Source organism: Trichechus manatus, unplaced genomic scaffold, assembly GCF_000243295.1.
Source record: "Trichechus manatus latirostris isolate Lorelei unplaced genomic scaffold, TriManLat1.0 scaffold00022, whole genome shotgun sequence".
Taxonomy (NCBI): domain Eukaryota; kingdom Metazoa; phylum Chordata; class Mammalia; order Sirenia; family Trichechidae; genus Trichechus; species Trichechus manatus.
Window position 1 is genome coordinate 11,327,384 of NW_004443958.1, and position 7,793 is coordinate 11,335,176.

A 7,793-nucleotide genomic window follows, 5' to 3' on the forward strand; every position below is an offset into this window, starting at 1 on the left:
AACTGTAGAAGGTAGATACTACTGTTATCCTCCCACCACTCATCTGTCTGTCTGTCATGCTGTGATGGCCTGCGTGATGCTATGATGCTGGAAGCTATACCACCACTATTTCAGATACCAGCAGGGGTCACCCATGGTGGACAGGTTTCAGCGGAGTTTCCAGACAAAGACTAGGAAGAAAGGTCTGGCAATCTATTTATAAGAATTAGACCATGAAAACCCCATGAATCACAACAGAATATTGTTGTATGTACTGCTACAATCATGAACATGGCACAGGACCTGGCAGTGTTCCACTCTGTTGTGTTGTGTATGGAGTTGCTAGGAGTCAGAGCTGACTTAACAGCAACTGATAACAACAACATTATTATCCTCATGTTACAATGAGGAAACCAGGGCACCAAAGCCATTGCTGTCGAGTTGATTCTGACTCATAGTGACCCTATAGGACAGAGTAGAACTGCCCCATTGGGTTTCCAAGGCTGTAAATCTTTATGGAAGCAGACTGCCACATCTTTGTCCTGAGGAGTGGCTCGTGGGCTTGAACTGCCAACCTTTTGGTTAGCAGCTGATTGCTTAACCATTGCGCCACCAGGACTTCTCCCAACCAAGGCACAGTGAGGTAAAATAACTTGCCCAAAGCCACATAGCTTGTGAGTGGCAGAGGGAGGATTTGAATGTAGGCAACCCAGCTTCAGGGCCTGGCTGCTCATCCATCTTACCCAATTCCCATTCACCCCCGCATTCTGTAATCAAATTCTGGTCACTAGAGACTTGCTTGGAAACCCTGGTGGCGTAGTGGTTAAGTGCTACAGCTGCTAACCAAAAGTTTGCGGCAGTTCAAATCCACCAGGCGCTCCTTGGAAACCGTATGGGGCAGTTCTACTCCATCCTATAGGGTCGCTATGCGTCGGAATCGACTTAACGGCAATGGGTTTGGTTTTTGTTTTTTTAGAGATGTGTTCTTTATTGCCAGGTAGGAGTTGGGCATCACACTTCACCACGGCCTGGAAGAAATTCCTTACCTTGAAGTTACTGCAAAGAACATTTATCAATGAATTTCAAACTTCAGCAAGCATAAGATTCATTCCAAGCAGATACTCAGACCCCTCCCTGAGAGATTCTGGTTCAGCAAGCACATGGGTCAGGTTTCAGTGGCAGATAACCAAAATCACTCTTGCTACATGAAGCAGAAAGAGATCTGATACAAAGCCACAGAGGTGGGAAGGAGGCATTTAGAGAGAGGGTCATTGGGTGAAATAGAGATGCGCTCACTTCCACCCCTGGGTTCCAGACCTGTGGATTTTGGCAGCACTGTCACTGGTTCAGAGCATATATCACATCTTGTGGGACAGAACCTCTACATCACCAGGTGGTGTCTCCCAGCTGGGGCTGTATCTGAGCCTTCTATAGGCCATACTACTGTCCATAAGATTAGCTTCTGGGTTGTGAAGAACGTGGTAAGACCAGACAGCCCTGGGGACACCAGCACATGGGCTCACTTCCTTTGCTATAAATGAATTCATGATTAGAAGCAATGCTGGTGTCAGGTATTTTGACAGTGAGTAAGGAAGGCGTTCAGTTAGTTGGTACATTGCTGGTGGAAGCACGGCAATCAGGAAAAGCAAATCCAAATGCAGAATAAGTGTATTTTAGGGAGGGGGACAGTCACTGCCCTTCCATGTTGGACCGTAAATTCGTAGAAGATAGAAACTATGTCTTCCTAAGTTTGTATATCCAAGACCAAGAAAAACTGTCTGTCAGAGAATAGGTTTGTTGAAAGGAGGGGAGGTAGAGCAAGAGGGAGAGATGGAAGGGAGAGATGGAAGGAGGAAGAGTAGGTGGTGGCTGTGTGAAACTGGAGCAGGGAAGAGAGAGAGATTCGCCAGGCATCTTGACATGGGGCTTGAGAGAGACTTGCCTTCGGTGGGCATTGCTTAGTGTGTCATAGGCAGAAGAGCCAGAGGAGGCACAAGGGAGAGCAGAAAAGCTGGAGGAGAAGTGGAAAAGTCAATTTCCTTGAAGTTATTTGAGAGGAAAGATACATCTGGTGAAATAGTCCTTCCCAGTGCCTGTACCCCTGAAGCGGAGTTTAAAAAAAAAAAAATTTATTGCTGTGCTTTAAGTGACAGTTTACAATTCGGGTTAGTCTCTCATACAAAAATTTATACATATATTGTTATGTGACCCTAGTTGCTCTCCCTATACTGTGACAGCACACTCCTCCTTTCCACCCTGGATTTCCTGTTTCCATTCAACCAGCTCCTGACCCTCTGTGCCTTTTCATCTCTCCACCAGACAGGAGCTGCCCATTTAGTCTCATGTATCTACTTGAGCTAAGAAGCATTTTCTTCATGAGTATCATTTTATGTCCCATAGTCCAGTCTAACCTTTGTCTGAAGAGTTGGCCTTGGGAATGGTTTTAGTTTTGGGCTAACAGAGTCCGGGGGCCACGTCTTCCGTGTCCCTCCAGTCTCAATCAAACCATTAAGTCTGGTCTTTTTACTAGAATTAAAAATAATTAAAAAAAAATTTATTTACTTTTGTTGTTGTTGAAAATACAGCAAAACATATACCAGTTCAACAATTTCTACACATAATATTTAGTGTCCTTGATTACATTCTTCAAGTTGTGCAACAATTCTCACCCTTTTTTCCTGAGTTGGACCTCTGCCTTTAACATAAACTCACTGCCTCCTATGCTTCCTATCTAACCTTTCGAGTTGCTGTTGTCAGTTTGATCCCAAACAGGTAGTTATTTAAAAGAGCACAGTGCTCAAGGCAGACAACATTTTGACGAACGCATTCTTCTCTCTTGGTACACAAGGGGGAGCATTTAGCACAGGAATGGGAGTAAGATCTTTGCTGGGAGTAAGAATTCTTGCTCTTTTCAGGGAAGAGCACGTGCTCTCTCTCTCTGTTATTTTGCTAACCATTTGGAAGCAAGTTTCAGACATCATGAGACGTTGTCTCTAAATACTTCAGCAGGATTTCCAAAGAACAAAGACATTCTTCTGCATAATTGGAATATCGTGATCATGTCCAAGATATTTGACATTGATGCAACAGTATTATTTAATATGCAGTATTCAAATTTCTCCATATTCAAATATTCCCCAAAAGTCCTCTATTGCTGTTTTTTTTCAGTCTAGAAGCAATTTTGTATTCTCTTGATATTAGATCATGGTCATTTTTCTGGACGATTATGCTGCAAAATAATAATTTCTAATGGCTATTTAATATTCCATGAAGTTGATTTGTCATGATTTACTAACATTTCTAATTTACTAACTAATTTCTCTTTGGTCGTTACTGTTTATTCTTGTTACAAGTGTAATGTGGTGTTTCTAATTTTGAGGCACCATTCAATAGATGTCACATTCCAAAGTGGGTGTGAGACTGACCGTCATAAATAGAATTCACTAAGTGTCATGGATCAGGTCCTTGGAGAAGATTCTGAGATGGAGATTTCATGTGCAGCAGATTTATGGGGAGTGTTTTGGGATCAACATTTATGGGAGAATACAGGAAGCAGGATTGGGCAGAGGGAAGAGTTGAACTTTGATGCAGTCATTACAGCGACCTCAGCTGATCCCACAGGGAGCTCTGGAGCTGGGATGGTCTGCAGAGTTTCTATTGAGGCAAGGAGACTGGGTCTTTATACCAGTCATTGGATGCAAGTTGCCTCTAGAAAGGGGAGGTGACCTCAGGAGAGGTAGCTCTTTTCAACTTAGGGTAATTTTTGGAGAGAGACTTAGTTGAGAGCTGTCAGTCACCAACACACTTTGCAGCTGTGAAAATGTGTCTCAGTCCTGAAGTGGAGCTCTGTGCAGTGTACCACAGCATCCACTACACCAGGGGGATTTTCATGAATCTGTTGCCTAAGTCTTGGATCACCTCAGCCAAATGGAATACACTATAAGGGTTAGAGTGTGGCAAGGGGAGGATGGGTGAGAGATGCCAGTGGAGAGAGGTGTTGCCATACTATGACCCTCTCTCACTTCCCAAAGGGGAGGACCAGGCGGGTGCCATATTCTTCACCTCAACCGTATGAGAGAGGATTTCATGAGAGAGGATTTCATGAAACCATGCAGAGAACTTGAAATATGTTTTCTAGAGTTGGGGGCAAGATAACTGGTTAAAGTGGCTTCTGGCAGCAGAACATCCCCAGGCTTTGGGGGCAGAGGATGAGAGAGTCTTTCCTATGGCTCAAATGTGGTCCACATGGAGAGAGCCAGGCCAGAGCCGTTTTTCTCGCGTTTCATTTTGAAATAATTTAAGACTCATAAGAGGTTGGAAAAAGAAAAGAGAGAGTTCCTGTGTTCTCTTCATCCAGCTTTCCCCAACAATAACACCTTACGTAACCATAGTACATTCTCAAAACCAGGAAATCTGACACTGACATTGGTATTACTATTAACTAAACTACAGAACTTATGTGGGTTTTCATTTTTTACGTGTATGTTTGTGTGTGTTATGAAATTTTGTCACACGTATATTGTTGTTGTTCCGTGTCATCGAGTCGGTTCCGACTCATAGCAACCCTGTGTACAACAGAACAAAACACTGCATGGTCCTGTTCCATCCTCACAGTCATTGCTATGTTTGAGCTCATTGTTGCAGCCACTGTGTCAGTCCATCTTGTTGAGGGTCTTCCTTTTTTTCGCTGATCCTCTACTTTACCAAGCATGATGTCCTTCTCCAGGGACTGGTCCCTTCTGATAACATGTCCAAAGTACGCCAGACGAAGTCTCGCTATCTTTGCTTCTAAGGAGCATTCTGGCTGTACTTCTTCTAAAACAGATTTGTTCACTCTTCTGGCAGTCAATGTTATATTCAGTATTCTTCACCAACACCTTAATTCAAAGGCATCAATTCTTCTTTGGTCTTTCTTTTTCATTGTCCAGCTTTCACATGCATATGAGGTGATTGAAAATACCATGGCTTGGATCAGGCACACCTTAGTCTTCAAGGTGACATCTTTGCTTTTTAACACTTTAAAGATCTTTTACAGCAGATTTGCCCAATGCAATGTGTCATTTGATTTCTTAACTGCTGCTTCTATGGGTGTTGATTGTCAATCCAAGTAAAATGAAATCCTTGACAATTTCAACATTTTCTCCGTATATCATGGACTGTTTATTGGTCCAGGTGTAAGGATTTTTGTTTTCTTTATGTATAGATTTGTGTAGTCACCACCACAATCAGGATGCATAATTTTCCATCACCACAAAGAAACTCCTTTATGCTGCATACCTTTGGAGTCAGCCCCAAACACCAACCCTAACCGCTGGCAACCACTGATCCATTCTCTCTCACTGTAATTTTGTCACTTCAAGAGTGTTTTATAAATGGAGTCATATAATATGTAACCTTTTAAGATTGGCTTTTTTCACTCAGCATAATACCTTTGAGTTCCATCCAAGTTATTGCTTTTATCAAGTTCGTTCTTTTTTATAGCTTGTTGTTGGGTGCCACCGAGTCAATTTAGACTCATTGCGACCCCATGTGACAGAGTAGAACTGCCCCATAGGGTTTTCGGGGCTGTAATCTTTATAGGAGCCAATTGCCAGGTCTTTTTCCTGTGGAGCTGCTGGGTGGGTTCAAACTTCCAACTTTTTGGTTAGCAACCGAATGCTTAACAGTTGTGCCACCAGGGCTCCTTTTTATAGCTTAGCAGTATTCTATTGTATATCCATAGAGAGTTTTCTGTCCATTCCATGCTGGAATCATTTTCAGTTCTGCCCAAGAGGACCCTTTGAGAGAGTGAGAGGACCCCAACAATGAGGTCTGAATAGAGTGCATTGCCAGAGAGCCAGGGGCTGAGGGGGTAGTGCCAACTGGAATAGAATGCTTCACCCTTGTCTCGAGAATTAACACTGGAGAGCTCCCCAGAGGTGGGAACCTCCAGAGATCCCCCAAAAGTGCCACAATGAGTAGCAGCTTTATATAGCTGCAAAGCCCAGTGAGCAGGAAGCCAGCTTACAGCAGTACCAGTCACAAGCCAATTATTTACAGACATAACCACTTACCTCTTCCTGTTCCCTCGTCCATGTTAACATGGGATCCAAAACAGCAGCTAGTGGGCAGGGGAAGAAATGTGAGGGAGTGATGAAAGAGTGAAAAACGGCTTGGGAATCCCCTGCTTGCCCTCCACCTCCCCCGGAACTGCTGGCTCTAGCTGAGAAATCTTTTGAATGAAAACCAAATTGCAGGTTAATACACATAATGGATTGACACACTGAATTACTCTATTGAGACTGCATTTGTGACTTGATGTGACCATCAGACTGTTATTACCTGAAAGTGACCGGAACAGTCAGTGGCCTGCAATATAGTTTCCATCCAGAGTCAAGGGCAAACTTCTCTCCTCTCCGCTACCCCTAAACCCATTGCGGTCAAGTTGATTCCGACTCATAGTGACCCTATAGGACAGAGTAGAACTGCCCCAAAGGGTTTCCAAGGTGGATTCGAACTGCAGACCTTTAGGTTAGCAGCCGAGCTCTTAGCCATTGTGCCACCAGGGTCCCCCCTACCTCTAGTCCCCCCCAAAACAACAGCAACAACCATGAATGAATAAATTTTAAAGGGATGGTGGGAGAAAAACAATGAAGTTGTGTTTTGACTGTGTCAACACAGCAGTTACTTGGAAATTTGGAAATAAACATCTGTATGTAAGTTTTTTTTTTAAATAGTACAGTTTTCTTAGAGTAAATTCCTGGAAATGGGATTAATGACTCAAAGGGCATGGGCATTTTTATGTTTCTCAAGACACACTGCAAATTTACATTCCCACCAGAGAGTGCTTGAAAGTTTTATCATATATTGAACAGCACAGAATTGTATCATAAGCTTTTTTGTTAATTTAATGGGCTTTAAGTGCTATTTGGAATAGTTTTTAAAGTGCTTTTATATTTTATAACTTCTACATTATGTGCTTTGTCAGTCTCTTTAAACTTGGCATTAGTATCTTGAATAGAGAATATTTCTAAGAGTCTGATTTGATAAATTAATTAGTAGCCATTCATATCCAGTTTCCCTCTGGTAGTGTCTGGTTTTACCAGGTTGATCGGGGGTTCTCTGGAGCAGTTAGAAGCAGACCAAAATCCTGTATAGTTCTTAGTGAAGAAAGAAAAGGAGAGGTGAAGACCAGAGGAGCCGTGAATATAGAGACAAGTTCAGAAGCTATGGGTGAATGAGAGGTAAACAAATGAACAAGGGGCGAGGCGCACAGAGATGTGGCGGTGAGGTCAGGGATTCTATGATGGGTCCCAGGCAAGGGAGTGGGTTAGGAAATAGGCTTTTAATGGGCTCTAACCTCGTGGAGGATGATCCTTATGCAGCTTAAAGACACAGGACTAGGCTGGATTATTCATTCTATGAGATAGCACTAAGCACTCTCCATGTTTTTCACATATGCCATGGAACTACCGGTTGCTGCTGAGTTGGTTTCAACTCATGGCGACTCCATGTGCTTCAGAGTAGAACTGCTCCATAGGATTTTCAATGGCTGTGACCTTTCAGGAATAGATCGCCAGGCCTTTCTTCTGAGGCACCTCTGGGTAGAGTCGAACCAACCTTTCAGTTAGTAGCCTGATGAGATGGACCCATTTTGTAGCCTGGAGAATGGAAGGGATGAGGCCTTAAAGGCTGAGGGTTATGTGCAGATGTCAGAAGGACTCAGTGTTCCACTGAAAGCTGCTCTCTGAAGGGCTGTTTCTTAGGGTCTTCACAGATGCACTCCACTTTCTGATTGAAACCAAAGGTTCTGTCATTTCAGTAACCTAAGTGTA